Here is a 16,969-nt window from a genome sequence, read left to right on the forward strand (position 1 = left end):
TGGACCAGAGGTAAGGACAAGGCCTGGGACAGTAGACAAGGGCCTGGATCAGGCAGGGCAAGACGAGGGCAGGACCGGACAGGACTGGATATGGTTAGGGCTAGACAAGGACTGGACAAAGAACAGGTAACAATGAACAGGAAAGCCCAACAGGGCATAAGGCTGATTAGGGGAACCTAGAAGGTCTGAAGGCCACAAGGTAGGACAGGAAATCCTTAAAGGGCACTGAGCAAGGCAGGCAGGCCTGGAATGCCACACAGTAAGGCCAGAAGGCCTGGAAAGGTACAGAGCAAGGCAGAAGGCCTGGGTAGGCCAAAGGCAAGGTAGAAGGCTTAGATAGTCCACAAGGCTAGGCAGAAGGCCTGGGTAGGCCACAAGGCAAAGATGGTCAGGTCAAGGAGCCAAGGTGACTCAATGAAGAAGCACAGAGGGAATGGACAGGCTGGATTAAGTAGGGCTTGGAGCTGAGGCATCAGCTGTTCAGCAAGGAGGTAACTTGCGCTGCTGAGAGCAGGGCTCGCTGAGGATCCCTGGTGGAGGGGAGGCTCAAGATGATAGAGTACAAATGAGAAAGATGACAAAAAAACCTGTCCTGGATAAAGAAAGATATCTCACAGAGGGTCACACTCCATGACTGGCAGCTGGGATTTATCCTTGCAGTGTGGACAGGAATAACTGGATGATTAATTGGTCTTTTTCTTCTTTCACCTTCTGTCACCTACGATGCAGCTAATTCCTTGTGAAAAGCAGAAGTCCCTATTAAATACAGTAAGGAGATTTTATCCTTCTCATCGATGCGTGCCAGGCTCTCTTTTTAAAATCAAAAGGCAGCTTAAACCTGCTTTACTTTTTTCTGAATTTAATCAGCTTTCGTTTTTTGCCTTTGTACCTCATTCCCCCACTTTCTGCTCAAGCAGTTCCTGGCAATATTTGCACCGCCAGGACTTTTGGCGAAGATCAGACCTGCAAAGAACTCTATTGGATCTCGGGATAAGCTCATTTTCCTCTGCTGTCCGTGCTGCATTTTTATCAGCTCTTTGGTATTTATTATTTAAGGCGAAGAGACACTCGTGGCCAAAGGGTCACTGCTTCTGCAGATGTTGACTTCCGGAGTAAGGTTGGCAGCGTGATTTATTTTTTAATCTTTTTGCAATCGGCCCATTCAATATGACTTATTTATAAAGCTTAATTAAAGTGGTTTACAATAAGACCCATAATCTAACAGAAGCTCTACCATACCATTTTATGTACATATCACAACAGTTATTGGATGCAAGTTGCTATCTTCCATCTCTTTTCTGCTGTGCAAAGAGTGCGTTATTCTTCTCTGCTTGTATAAGTTTCCATCTTGCTTCTTCTGGTTCAATTCCACGCTGCTAGCATTCTGTTGGACAGATTTTTTGAAATTTGATTCATGGTATATTCAAGTTGCAAAAGAGTGTTTTTCACATCTTCAACAGTCTTATTACATTATTCATTCCACAAGAAATATATAAGGACTTAAAGAGATGATTACCACGAGCTGTTGCTTATTCTTTTGGGAATGGGATCAGATTTTTAAGTGCTTTAAATCTTTAATCCACAGGCTTGCTCGCAACGGGCTTCAACCAATATCATCACATAAGCACTCAAATTCACTTCACCTTCCTTTCCTCCTCCCTACCCGTGATCTTATCTCGTGTCTCAAAGGATTCATTTTTCACAGAAGTTCTTTATTTCTTTAACAATAGCTTTTTTAAAAAAGTTTTTTACATTTTTACTTATCTTGTAAGTTGAAACCACTCGTTCCACAAACGAGTTCTCTGAACACCAACCCAATAGTGACAATGTTTCGGCATCGACAAATGCCTTCATCAGGCAGCCTCACTTGGCTCTATTTAACTTCTGAAAAAATAGCGGCAAGAAATAAAGAGGTTTTGAAAAATTAATCCTTTGAGAAACAATAAGGACAATATAAATGTAAAGTGAAACATGTTGGGATAGAGATATTGCATGTATTAGCTTTTAGGTATCAATGTCGGAGTGACTGTTCAAAATGATTGGTGATGTGTGCTTGGTAGTATGAATGATATAAAGATATCCAGGCTTTTATGTAATTTTATGATGATTGTAAATTACTAAGTGTGTTGAGAATAATTTTTTTGTTATTTATTTTGTTTTGTGTATTTTGTAGGTGATATAACGATTTGTGAAGCCAGTTGTTTATTTTTCAAGTTAGATGGTTAGCACTGAAAACTAATGCTAGTTTCCTAATTTTCTCCCCAACCTAATCCTCGGCACACCCAGAATTTGAGAGACTAAATTTAGATGGTTAACCTGGTCAGTTTTTAAAGGCTTTGATATACAATAGCTGAATAAGGCCTAAATTAATCATTTTGCGATAAATTTAGCACAAATAGCACTCGTGATAAAAAAAACAAAAAACGGAGCCTGGTTAGGGTTATTTTCCTGGTACCACCCTGTATATCTGTTTTAGTGCAATGCACGTTAAATTTATCGCACCTGCAATATTTTCACATCGCAAGCTGAGAAGTCCCTGGACAGGCTTTTATCGCATATTGGAGAGAGAGAGAGGCTCACAAAAAAAGTTTAGTTTTTATACCACTGTAAGAGGGGGCACTAGTAAAAGGGGGTGAGGTTTGTGGGGTGGGTTCTGGGGTGAAATTTTACAGGCAGTCATATGTAAGAACAGCACAGTTACCATCAGTGAAGATTTAATGTGATTTGGAGGAATGAAAGGTGAAAGAAGAGTAGATTTGTACCATGTTCTCTCTCTTCCTAGCTTGATGCATTATCTACCTAGCTGCAATCTTTCTCTCTTTCTCTCTCTCTTCTCCCCTCCCATGACGAGATTTACAATAAATCCTGTTTTGGCAGTAACGCACAGCTATTGCAGGCATAACGTTCAGAAAAAAGGTTTTGTGATTTCTGGTGTTAAATCCCGCGATACATTACGTTATCAATTGCAACATTAAACCGCCCTCATTTCCATTTACTCCTCCCACTTGAATAAAATTTTAAAATTTTCATAAGCATTTCGCATATCAACTGAAAATACAGGTTGTTAATAGAAACAAAAAACGCACTTTGAAATGTCTGTATGCCAATGCCAGAAGTGTAAGAAGTAAGATGGGAGAGCTAGCGTGTATAGCAGTAAATGATGAGATAGACATAATTGGCATCCTAGAGACCTGGTGGAAGGAAGATAACCAATGGGACAGTGCTATATGGTACAAATTATATGGTAATGATAGGGAGGATCAACTTGGTGGGGGTGTGGCACTTTATGTCCGGGAGGGTATACAGTTCAACAGGATAAAGATCATACAAGAGACTAAATGCTCAGTAGAATTTTTATGGGTAGAAATCCCATCATTTTTTAAGTTCCTTCAGAACCCTGGGATGCATACCATCCGGTCCAGGTGATTTGCTACTCTTTAGTTTGTCAATCTGGCCTATTACATCTTCCAGGTTCACAGTGATTTGGTTCAGTTCATCTGACTCATCACCCTTGAAAATCATCTCCGGAACCGGTATCTCCCCAACATCCTCATTAGAAAACACAGAAGCAAAGAATTAATTTAGTCTTTGTGCAATGGCCTTATCTTCCCTAAGAGCCCCTTTAACCCCTTGGTCATCCACTATTTTTCCCGGCACTGAAGTCAGGCTCACTGGTCTGTAGTTTCCAGGATCACCCCTGGAGCCCTTTTTATATATTGGGGTTACACTGGCCACCCTCCAGTCTTCAGGTACAATGGATGATTTTAATGATAGGTTATACATTTTAAATAATAGATCTAAATTTTAGTGTGTCTGTGTGTCTTTCTCTCTATAGAGTACACACATGCACACATATACCTATGAAGCCCTTAGTTTTCTGTAGCAGCTCGGAGATAGATTCCATGGTTAGAGTTAGAAAATTCTGCAGCAAAGTTGTGAGATTCTGCAGTTTTTCTGTAGTACATTGGGAGAAATTTGCATACAGTTGTGAACTACGTAATAGCACCTATTTGTTCATTTTTTTCAGTACTACACATTTACATTTTTTTAATGTCTTCTAGGAAATGTCAGTTGTTTGTTCCCTTGCCAAAGGCAGCCCAGCCACTTGCAATGTGTAAATGGGCTTTCTTAGGAACTGGTCTACCCTACCATACGAGTTTTGAGAGGAGACAGATTTTGTATTTTGCTAGGATACAAGAGGGTTTTGTGTTTTGTGAATGAAAAATTTGCTTTTAAATCTCAGTCTCACATGCTTAAAAAAATGTTTTTATTTCTAAAATGTTATTGCAAAATCATTCCTCTCTCACTCTACTGACTGAATATACCTGATGTTATCATGACCATATCTACCAGTGAATTACTGCCCTTTCAGAGAAATGAATACAAATTACAGATGCAATGTGTTCTTCCAAAGGAGACCCTAGAGATTAAAATCCACTTTGCAAAATCAAGACCTTTGTGTTGGCCTTGGGAGTCATTTCCATGATGTGCAGGTGAGATTTGATTCATTTCAGGCTCTCAATCGCACACGTCGCACATTCAGTCACTGCATGGTGAAGAGGGAGCAGGATGAGGCTGACACGGAGGCTCAGTGGTTGGGAGTCATTTCCATGATGTGCAGGTGAGATTTGATTCGTTTCAGGCTCTCAATCGCACACGTCGCACATTCAGTCACTGCACGGTGAAGAGGGAGCAGGATGAGGCTGACACGGAGGCTCAGTGGTTGTGCTATGGATTGCCAGGTTCAGGTTCTGCTGCCTGGACCCATCTGGGGTTGGGGATGCTGCCGAGGCAGCGTTCACAGTCCATAATGGGAGTGAGGGTGGGGATGAAGACAGCCTCCGTCATTGCTCAATGGTGCTGACAGCGGTATCAGTCTATTGTTACTGGTGCTGTTTATGGAACTTGGCCTAATATCAGCAAAATGCTCCCAGATACTAAAGACCATAAACCCAATAGGTACAATAACACGTCTGAGTACATGTATTCTACTGTATACCCAAAAAGGGAGAACTGTACATTTCTCATCGTCTGTGACAGCTTCTCTCCCTGCACTGACTCCCAGATGTTAGCAGATTTGTTGATTGCTCTCATCAGGAGCCAGGTTTTACTCTGTTTTGATGTAATATCCACTACCTGATATAACATATTTTAATTATTGATCATCTCCACTCTTCCTATTGGTATACTTTACTGCCTAAAGTTTACTTCTGGTTATTATATTTTGGTTGTAAACATGTTTTTTTTTTCCTAAACTAGCTGTAGGTCGATACATTTGGATAAGCTAAGCCATGCAGCATTTGCAGCTATGTTTGTACTTTGGTACATGGCCAAAAAGCCTTATTATTTTGCTTATATAGTTACAAATACTTTTGAGGTAACAGTAAGATACAATATGCCTGCACCCTTCTACAGGTCTTTCATATGGTCTCTCTCGGGTACGTTTTATTAGTTTCAGGATTTTCTTGCAGCAGTTAGAAACTCAGTTTGCTCTTTTATTTTTATTTATTTACTGAGTTTTACATACCGTCATTCGGTTTCGCCATCATAACGGTTTACAAATTTCAATACAAGTAAAAACACTTAAAATTGATACAATACAATGTAATAAAAGTCAGGTAAAACTTATGATTAAGTATATAAAATTAAGATAAAATTATATCATGAGTGAGGAGAAATATTAAAAGTTATAAGTACTGAAAGTATTAAAAGTGGTGAGGTCCAATAGTTTAGGGGAAGAGGGAGACGGTTGCAAAAGTGTTATTGTGGGTCTTGATAAGCTTTGGTGAACAACCAGGTTTTTAATTCTTTCTTAAATGTTTTCAGGCTTGGTTGTAATCTCAGTTCGGTTGGGAGTATGTTCCAAAGTTTAGGGCTAGTGAGAGAAATTGCTTTCTGAAGAGGATTGCAGGAGCAGGCAGGGCTACGCTTCCCTAGCACAGAGCTTCTCAACAAAGGGGGCCATGGTGGTCTCCATTTCCCCCTCCCTCTTCATCATGGTCTGAAGAGCTCAGGAGGCTGGCAGGGCCGCAGTGGAGCCATCTCACCATGGCTCGAAGAGTTGAAGAGGCTGGAGGGGCCACGGTGGAGCCCATCTTACTGTGGCCTGAAAAGACAAGGAGCCCATTGCACCATGGCATGAAGAGTTGAGAAGGCCGGAGGGACCACAGTGGAGCCCATATCACCATTGCCCAAAGAGTCTAGGAGGTTGGTGGAGCCGCAGTGAAGCCCATCTCACCATGGCCTGAAGAAAAGAAGAGGGAAGGGCCATAGTGGAGCGTCTTGGTTCCTGATTCTTGTCTGTGTTCCTGATTCCTGTCTTGCCTTGTCCAGCCTAACCCTATCCAGCCTTACCTAGTCCAGCCTTTATTGACCTATACATCTCATCCAGTGTCTTCTGTGTGTCCCCGACCACCCTTAGCGTGACTACTGTGTCTTGACCTCTTGCGTGGACCTGACCATGACTGCCTGCTGCCTGGATCTGACCTCTTGCTTGGACTTGACCACAATTGCTTGCCCCCTGTACTTGACCTCTTGCTTACACCTGACCATGTCTGTCCGCAGCCTGCCTTTGACTCCTCAAGCCTACTGTCTGCCCTGATCCCAGCGTGCCTTCAGACTCTTGTTTACCCTACCACCCTAAGTTCTGCTGGCTGCTAGAAACTAAGGGCTCAACCTGCAGGGGAGGCAGCTGGTATAGGTTAAGCTCCTGCCTATCCCACTTCAGGATGGGTTCACTAGCTTTTGATGTAGGCTTGTAAGGTCACTTACTAAGTTTTGTCAACTATGCCACAGCAACAAGGGGTCACACCATGTGTGTGTGAGAGCCTGTAAATGTGTATGTGTGAGTGACTGCCTGGATTCTTTTGAGAGCCATGTACCCTTATCTACAATGAGGTTAGAAACCCCACTTCACCTCCCTTTCCCCCCCACCTAAACTTTCACCAGAAACCAATACCCCTACCTCGGGCAGTAAATTGAGGGTATTACTACTAGTCCAAGAATGAATCTTCCAGAGAAGCTATCAAACAACCTTACAAATTATTATGGATCAGACTCTGAGCTCGTCCTGATAAACTCTGAATATATTTTTTCCATACTGCCAAAAAAGAGAAATTAATATGGGAAAGCATAGATTCCATAAACATCATCTCATGCAAGGAATTTCTCCACTGCCAGTAAGAAGGTGAAGTTTCTTCCCACCACACTATTAAGATAGATTTCTTACCTTTTTAGCAAAGCTTCTATCCCCATTTCTCACAATGTAACTGGGCAGATCTGCTTCAAGCGGTACTAACTCCATGTTCAAAGGGATGGTTCAACTCAAAATCTCCCTCACATACTGCAGTTGTTTTCTCCAAAACGATAATATCTTAAGACAGGACCAACATGCATGAGTAAGAGTTTCTCTTCCCCAACGACACTATAAACAAATCTCTGTATCAGCTATGCCAGATATAAAGGCCGGGGTTTGTGATATATACGCCCCTTGTGAAAATTTAAACTGTAACTCCCGCAAATACATGTTAACTGAAATGGTCTTCAAATTCTTAAAACATAATTATAAATTGCTTTTGGATAGGGAAAATGTACACTCCCCAAACCACTTTTCCCATAGCGAATCTATCCATATATCTTGATCTAATTTCCATAATCCTTTATGTATCCTAGACAGAGCGAGAGCTTATCACGCTCTGTGTGGAAAAAATCGTCAATTAGCATGATCTTGGTCCCATCAAAATCCTCTCTCTGCAAGGAGGATACACAGTGTTTTAGCTGCAGGTAAGAGAAGAGATCAGAATCTCATAACCCAAACTGGTCTTTTAAAACTGGAAAGGACAAACTAGTGCCAAGTCCATCAAGTGCATGAATGAATTGGGTAATCCCCTGTCTTTTCCAGTTTGTAAAATGTTTTGATTGAATTCCTGGAGCAAAGTTTCTGTTACCCTGTATAGGTAACAGTGGTGAGCACAGTTTTGAAAGTTTCATCGAGCCCAGTAATTTCCACCAAGCTCATCGTAGGGGAGTGAGTAAGATTATGTTCAATGACCTTGATGGCAACTTATCCGAAGCCGCATCTAATACGTGTTTAAGATCCAATGGAGCTGTTAAAGTCTTCTCACTCTCAATACTCGCACCATTTTAGTGGCCTTTCGGTGGCCCGCCTCCACTTTATCTATGCACTTCTAGAGGTAGGGCCTCCAGAACCGGACACCGTACTCCAGGGGAGGTCTCATCCATCTTGAACATCGTCTCTCTTCCCACCACCCCCCACCACCACCCACTCCTGGTGCAATCATCATCTCCTTCTGACCTTACCCCCTGGGCAGGCCCATTCCAGTACAATCTCCTATGGCTGGCAGAAGGAGCCGGAGAGCACCACTTCTTACATGCAGCTGCCTCCTCCTCTGCTGGCCGCCACCTGAAGTTTGAAATGCACGGAGCCAGCAGGTCTCGTGAGACCTGCTGGCACCGCACGGAGGAGGAGGCAGCCACAGGTAAGAAGCGCTGCTCTCCTGCTGGCTGTAGGGGTTCGTACCAAAGGGGCAGCTGTTAGGGGGAGGATTTCCAGAATTTGCTGCTGTGTGGAGGGTACAGGACCCCCTAAAGCATGGGGGCCCAGGCACTTGTCCCAATCGGTGCACCCCCTACCCCACCAAGGACAGCCCCTGGATCTCACCCGTGGCCCGTACAATGACCTAATCTCTTGCTTTTTCTCTTCCTGTGGCCACTGCCACGTCACACTGATTTGCTACCTTGAAATCATCGGTCTCATAAGATCATGACGAAAGAAGTGCCGTGCTGGGTCACATCAAGGTCCTGTCTCTGACAGTGGCCAGTCCGGATCACAAGTACCCGGCCGATCCCATAAAGTAGATCTAATTCCCGTTACTCACTCCCAGACATAGCAATAGCTTTCCTTTGTCCACCTGGCTAATAATGTGTTATGGACTTTTCCTAACCTCTTATAAAGCCCGCTGTGCTTAGTCCCCTTCATCACATCCTCTGGCCAAAGATTCCACAGCGATTATAGAAAACAGAAAAGGGAGTACGGTGTTCACTCACTAAAACGAAATGTGTTGATATTCAGCTCGTTTGTCTGGCTTAGAGACCGAGCTGGAAACAAGGCAAGATTAAAAAGTCCCCGCTTGCTGAATGCCTCTGGGTTACCCAGCTAATTAATAAAGCTGGATACATTTTGGCCGGATAACCCACAGGCGTTCCAGGAGCAGAGTGGAATTATCCGGCTGAGGGGGTAACTTACTAAGCGTTTTTTTTCTATAGACACAGAATGGGAGAAAACCTGTAGTAAATAGGTCCCTAAGTTAGCCGGACAACACCGATATTCGGCATGAAAGCGGATAAAACTTACCCAGCTAACTTCCCGTGCTGCTGAAAATCTGGTAGAAGTTGGCTGGATGAACTGCTCCGGTTACCTTATCTGCTCCCCGTCTGGCTGAATACTGAGCTGAAACTGAGTCGAAACAAAAGTAGACAGCAGTGTGGTAGAGCTGACTCCTTTGGTAGGAGTAATGAATATGTAGAGATGGAAGCTTCTGGAACTAGCAAGGTCCCTTCCCCAAGCAGCTTTAGGTCAGTAATTATCAAACGACTAGAAAGGGAGGCTTTCTTTCCGACAGTTTATTACCATAAGAATCCTTTGTATTTGTTATCCGGGGACCAACTGAGTGATTCCTTGAAGTTTAAACTGATTATATATTATGAAATACATCAGTAAGGCGGCTTTCAGACTGCACGCAGAAGTGTGACGTCTGCGGTTACTTTTTCTCTGCAGGCTTTACCCCAATTTTTAAAAGGGGAAAGCTTTCCTTTTTGAAAATGGGGTTGAAAAAGGGCCACGCACAGACCTACACTGCACTGCTAAGCCCTCCCTGACTCTGCCCTGCTGGCACGCCTCCTCTCTCTCTCTGCTCGTAATTGTATGCGTGGCCTGGCCCTGTCCATGCAGAGAGGGTAGGGCAATATTCCAAAAGCTCATGTCTACACCTTAAACCCTGTTTCACCCATGGAAAGGCCTTTGAAAATCGCCCCACCTACTCCATTTGCATGTCCTGTACCGTGCCACGATATGTCCCGTCTGACGGACAACTGCTTTGTTTGCCTAAAAATAACACCATTACGAAATTAATGTATTCTGTATCTCTTGCTCTTCTGATTTTATCTCTGTAATAAACTCCTCTCTGAAGCCTCGTTGAGGGTCACTTTTGAACAGCAGATACTATAGTCTGCAGTGCAATACAATACTTGCAGTTTACACATAGGGAAGGTCATCCCAACCAGGAGATGGAGGCAGAGATCAACAGGCTCACTGATGTCTCTCCTTATAAACCTCCCTGTGATACCAGCCTGCCAGTATTTCTGTAACAAGCTAACTGTGGACAACGTTAACACAACCAAATATTTAAGAATACAACCTGTTTTATGTGGACTTTCAGAGAGTCATGAAACAGAAACGAAGGAAGAGGTCCCAATCAGTAGAACACAGAATACTCGCCAACAGCTGACTCATCTCAAAAGGCATGATGTGTAATGCGCAGAGTGAATAAAACACTGAAGGGACCAGCAGCGGCACAGGGAGGGTCCTGGATTGTATTCAAGGAAAGGAAATTATCAGGTAAGAAGTAATTTCACTTTCCTCTTCGACCAGCGTAGATTATTGGGAAATACTCAAGCCATTCCCTTATAGGGCGGGATGCTGCCCAAGTAGGTCCATCTCTAGTGATAACTGAGGGCTTTGAGTCCTTCCATGATGGTTTGTGTTTACAGCTGCTGCGACATTGTTGGATATTACCCTGACTGCCTGCCCCACTACAAAAGAAAAAAAAATCCTAGAGAGCCAGCTGAACTGCCCAGGCCTCTAACTGGTTGATAGACCAACTTGCTTCCTCTGGCGCCTACTGTCCCAGAGAAAACAGCTCCTGAAAGTGCACTCCTCAGCCCGACAGTCTGGCATCTGACGCCACCACAATCCAAGCTGTGGTCATCAATTTCAGCCTGGAATAGTCTTGCGACTGGGGATTCCATCTGGGGAGCAAGGCCCGTTGATGAGGACGCACATGTGTCCTTGCCCATGGTAGCAGATCCAACGCCGCTGCCACAGAGTTTATAAAATCCTGGGATAAAGCTCCACGCATCTGCTTGCGCGCACACCTGCGGTACCACGAATAGGTTTGAAAGTGAGGCTTCCTGAGAGTATGCGTAACAGTGACCATGTGCCAGTTCCCCTCCCCCCCCCCCAAGTATTTCCAAAAGAAAGTTACGTGCATCAGTTCACTCCAAAATTGAAAAAACACCCCCCAAAAATGCGTAAAAATGTTGATTTACACACAGAGGCAGGTGTGTTTTAATGTGTGTGCATGCATCATTTTGAAAATACTTGTGCACGTACTTGACATCACCAGTTCGCCAATCCCTTCGCCAGCTCCCCTACACTCTTTAGCACTTCACCCATGCCGTCAACCCAAAAATTGCAGCCAACAGACAAGTCTGATTTCATTTGCACTAGTCAACTAGTGCAAAAGTGTATAGATTTCAGTAATTTCTATGTGTATCTCTCTTATAGCAACTACCCCCACCCCAGAATGCTCCAGACCGCCATGTGTTCGTGTTGCAAAATGTGCGCATGCGAAGCTGAAATTGTGTGTGTGCTCTCGACGTTTATAAAATAGCATCTACGTGAATCCATGTGACTTACACACGTAAATGCTATCTTTCCACGTGGAACCCCCATTGAAAATGTACACCATAGTTTTTAAAACAAAAAAGGATGCACATAAATGCCGTCTCCACCCCAACTCCACCTCCCTTCCCCCTCCAGCCCGCTCAGCACACGTAAATGTACGCAAGAAGATTTGTATATTCTCTGTTCAATTCAATATGCAGCTACTGATATTTCAGACTCACGTAGGGGAATAAAGGCTTTTTTTCCCCCCTGCTTAACAAATTTACAGTGTACAATCAAGCACAAAAACAAACTTGACAAGGACATTTAGCATAAGCATTAAGAAGAAGAGAGAGAGAGAAAAAAAAATAAATACCACAAACTGGGAATTATTCCAAGAAAGAAACCACTTACATCAAAATAGCCTGAAGGAACATTTATGTATGTCTAATGCTTATTGCAATTCTAGTCCAAAGAAAGAGGAGAGATCAAGATCAAGGCAAACAAAATATTTCAAAAAGGCAGAAAATCTCCAAGGCCGGACGTCAAGTCAAACTAATTATCCAACGCTGCGTCTCTCGCTTGTGTATAAAGCACACCATCCCCTCGCAGGCAGATCATCACGCAGCAGCCCCCCCTCCCCACGTCTCGCTCCCTCCCTGACACGTTTCTCCAGCTGAGAAGGGTCCAGAAAGCTGAAACTTACTGAGAGAGAAATCAGCTCCCATCCAGGCAACCGTTGGGCCCAGAGTCCGAAGGGCCTGGCGCCTCGCCTGCGTGGTTTTACCAAGGCCGGGAAAAACGAATGTTCTGGTCTCCTGAGTGGATCCAAGCTCCCTGTCGAGATCCAGGCTCGTTCACATTGTGCTTAAGCAGGAGTAAGCAATATGCTCCGGAGATTGAAGATGGAGCTTCTGGAAGATATTGTAAGACTTCCATGAAATAGTTTTCTATTAGTAGCAAATCTTGACTTTTAAGTTTAGTTTGGAATAAAGTTTTTTTCCTGTGTTAATGAACATCCTGATATGGCGATTTTTGGGGTTTTTTTCTGGGAAAATTGTGGCTTCCCAGTAAAATGTTCTGGTGAAATCGGTTTCAGTTGTGACAGCTGTCCTATGATGTTCCAACACATACCCTAGAGAAAAGGGTGGTATAGGGGAGATATGATGAAGTCATTTAAATACCTCCAAGGTCACAATGCGTAGGAGGCAAGTCTCTTTTCATGGAAAGGAGGCTGCGTCTATCACGCTTATTTACTCCAGGCCTGGATTTGTCAATAGGCACACTAGGCATGTGCCTAGGGCGGCAAACATCTGGGGGGGTGGGGAGTTGGGGGGGGGGGGGAGCAGCAGGCTGGCTGAAGATTTATTGCCTTCCAGCTGTGCTGAACCTCACTCAGCAGAGAACAGCCCTCTGCTTCCTGATCCAGCCCCTCCTCTCCCAGGCAGCACGCAGGGAGGAGGTGAGGCTGGAGGGCAGAGAAGGAAGGGGGATCAATTTGGTAAGATTAGGAGGGGCTGAATGGGGATCACTGGGGGGAGAGAAGAGAGGCTGAGAAGGGATGAGGCTGGATTAGATGGGGGGAAGTGTTTGTGTGTGTGTGAGAGAGAGAAGCAGATCATTCCACAAAGGAGGAGACGGCAGACCTCACGTCTCGCTCCCTGACACGTTTCTTCATCCTGGGATGAGGGTGAAAAGGGGTGGACTCGGGAGGAACCTAAGGAAATATTTCTTTACAGAGAGGGTGGTCCATGGAGGTGGTGGAGACAAGGACGGCATCTGAATTCCAGAAAGCTTGGGACAAGCACAGAGCATTTCGGAGGGAGAGGGAGAGACTATAAAGCCAAGCAGGAGATGCGGAAAGGCAGACTGGATGGTCTTTCTCTGCCATCACATTTCTTTGTTTCAACGCACAGAGCGCAGGAAATGTTCTTATACTGCACTTGAAACTGGTTTTAAACCCAACTTAAATGCGTTCTGCCATGTTAGAGAGCGTATTTTTCAGCATCCCGCATATGGCTAAAGTACCCGCAGACTTTGGCAGTCACATGCCTGCTTCTTCCGTTTGTTGGACAGGGTAGGAGAAGGGAGCCGCGTCTGCTTCTTCTCTGCGACCCGGGCATCTTCCGTTCGCCATGGGGGGTGGGGGTGCTGGCCATACTGGGCTCTTGTCTGCAGCCTGTGCAGGACCATACCAGCAGCTTTCTCTTGGTGGGGGGAGTCTCATATCTCAATTTTATTTTTGTTTGGCAGTGTGGAAGGGAACCAACATAAGAGTATAAGAACATAAGGCTTGCCATACTGGTTCAGACCAAGGATCCATCAAGCCCAGCATCCTCTTTCCAACGGTGTCCAATCCAAGTCACAAGCACCTGGCAGGATCCCAAGGGGTAGATTCCAAGCTGCTTATCCCAAGAATAAGCAGTGGATTTCTGCAACTCTCCCTTAATAATTATTAATGAACTTTTCCTCCAGGAATTTGTCCAAACCTTTTTTAAATGCAGCTATACCAATAGCTTTCACCACATCCTCTGGCAATGAATTCCAGAGCTTAATTATGCATTGAGTAAAAAAATATTTTCTCTTATTAGTTTAAATATACTACCCAGTAACTTCATTCTGTGTCCCTTGGTCTTTGTACTTTTTGAAAAAGAAAACAACTGATTATTTTTTCCTCATTCCCTCCCACTCATTATTTTATAGACCTCTATCATCTCTCTCTTTAATCTACATCGAAAGGGGCTGCATTGATTCTTCCCCTTCTTGTTGCCAGGATTGGCATGGAATAGCCACATTGGCTTAGAGGCTCCTTCATTTGTTGCTATGCTGTCAGGCCTCACCGGCGGTCCCCTCGTTGGTTGTGGCTCAGCATGGCTACACTGGCTTCTCTACTCACCTGATGCAAGCTGCTCTTCCTTTCAGTGCTTGCTAAGGGGAGACCTGCCAAACTCTCATCCCTTCCAGGCTGACCTGCTGAGCTCGAATACTGCCTTGTAGTGCCATTAATAACAGACAGAATCAATATGACGCCCTAGACTCACAGGCCAGATGTGTTCTGCGCCTTTCCATCCTCCATAACTACATCATTACACAGAGTCACAAATTAGAGCTGGCAACCACAATACACGTAGGGTGACAGCACATCACCCAGCTGGGCCACTTCCTTACTGACTTAGCAGTAACCACTGATTCTGCAAGGACCCTTTAAAACACACAAAACAAGATAACATGGGAACCTACAACTTCTTCTACTGAATTCTAAAATTCAAACAGGCCTTTTCATAATCCCCCTCACTAACAACAAGCCCTGAAATTCAAGCACCCCTATAATATACGCCCTTCTCCGCCTCCTCACCAATCCATTTTACTGTATATTGTTATAATTCAGTTAGCTATTTGCCTTCTCTCCTCTCACCTTTAAGCTTCACCCGACTTTCTGTAATTCAACTAACCTGAAATATTGTAATTTTGCGTTTTAATGTTGAAATGTAATTTCTTTTTCTCATGCTAAGTTTCCATGTGTTTATACCTGTTCTCTGTAAAGCGATGTGATGTGCAAATGAACGTCGGTATAAAAAAAAAAAAAAAAAAAGCTAATAAATAAATAAATAAAAACAGTAGATCCAACCAAAATACAGAATTCTAAAAACAAATGGTAGATCCAACCAAGATCCAGAATTTATGACACACTACGAACCTCTGAAGCTCTGGATGGCTGATGTGCATAGGGATTGCTTGGTAACATGCTTGCTTGGTGCAAAGTTGGTGGACCTCATATATCACCTAAAAAGGATTTTAGAGAGTGCTAGGGAGAAGTTAGCTGTCCTGGTACATGTGGGTACCAATGATGACAGAAAGGTGCAGACAGGAAGTTTTGGAAGCCACACTTAGGCTTATAAGTATGAGATTGAAATCCACAACCTCCAGTGTAGCATTCTTAGAAATGCTCCCAGTTCCATGTGCAGGACCCCAGAGGCAGGTTGAATGCTGGAGTCTTCATGCATGGATGAGATGGTGCAGAGGGAAATGGCTTTACATTTCTTAGGAACTGGGGAACATTTTGGGGAAGGGGGAGCCTATTCTGACAGGATGAGCTCCATCTTAACCAGGTTGGTACCCAACTAATGGTGCTGCCATTCAAGAAGATAGAGCAGCTTTTAAACTAGATCATGATGGAAACTCAACTGATGCTCAGGAGTGCATGGTTTGGAAAGATGTTTTTCAGTTAGAGTATCCCAATAGAGAGATTATAGTTAGGGCTGAGCTAACTCAGGTAGATTTATACAGAGTAGACAAATATGAATGCTTCTAAATTAGCACGAAAAATACAGTTTTCTCCAGACCCAGTTTATGGCTTGGATGAACTCCATGTTGTGCCTTTATAATCCTAATTAAGCCTTAAGATTACAACAGAGGGGACTACTTGTCATGCCCTGCCCTCATTAAAGCATGCATGGCTTGCTGAATCATATGAGAGGACTTTTTTCTATAGCAGGTCTGGTTCTTTGGAACTCTTTGACTGTGGATATTTGTCTTGCAACCTGCATCAAGACTTTTAAGAGTCTGTGATCTGGCAAGCTTTTGTGGATATGTTTTAACAGCTTGTGGTAGCATTTTTTTTCTCTAGCTGATAAGCTTTATAGGAGGGAGATAAGTTTGATTTTCTGACAGGGTGTGCTACATGATTCTTTTGTTACATTCATGGATATTGTTCTTATTATTGTATTTAATGCTTTTTTTTAATGAATGTTCTTTTTGTTAGCTGCATCGAATTGTGGACATTGCAGGATAAAAGTGTTTTAAATAAATAAATAAATGGCTCCTAGAACTCCAGGTTACTTACTGGTTCGGTGGAAAACATCACAAACTCCGAAATATCCAGAGATCACAAGATGGTTTTCTATGCGCCTAATGCACATTCACAGGAAATTGTATCACAGCACAATTAGTCTGAAGCATACTTTAGACCCCGGTGTTTGAACAATGTGTACTATAGAAATGTTCCAAAAGAAACTTCCTGCCTCAGGGCAGCCAAATGCCTGGGAACATTAATTTAATCATTACCCATCTACAGGTTACGCATTAATATGTATTTTACAACAGGAAGACCTCAAAGCCCTAGGAGCTGAACAGACCAAATATTACTCATCACATTTATCGGCAAGGTTGAATCATTTTGTCACACGATTATCTTGGGTAAAGGAGCTTGCATAAGCCTGCTGCAAATAAGTTCAATACATCCTACGTGTGATCTGAATACAAAATCAGTTTTGTATAAATAATCCC

The 16,969-nt window shown here is 43.6% G+C and overlaps 1 long non-coding RNA gene across 2 annotated transcripts; it reads right to left on the bottom strand.

Annotated features, from left to right (window-relative positions):
- Positions 1-1,163: 1,163 nt before the first annotated feature.
- Positions 1,164-16,616, bottom strand: LOC115100320. Of its 2 annotated transcripts, none has more exons than XR_003859031.1 (4): positions 16,527-16,616; positions 9,374-9,475; positions 7,229-7,372; positions 1,164-1,384 (listed from the first exon to the last, which is right to left on the bottom strand). It is a non-coding gene; the product is annotated as an uncharacterized LOC115100320 (long non-coding RNA). The 2 variants fall into 2 exon arrangements; XR_003859032.1 differs by lacking the exon at positions 1,164-1,384 and adding an exon at positions 5,535-6,244.
- Positions 16,617-16,969: the final 353 nt, after the last annotated feature.

This window comes from Rhinatrema bivittatum, chromosome 10, assembly GCF_901001135.1.
Source record: "Rhinatrema bivittatum chromosome 10, aRhiBiv1.1, whole genome shotgun sequence".
Taxonomy (NCBI): domain Eukaryota; kingdom Metazoa; phylum Chordata; class Amphibia; order Gymnophiona; family Rhinatrematidae; genus Rhinatrema; species Rhinatrema bivittatum.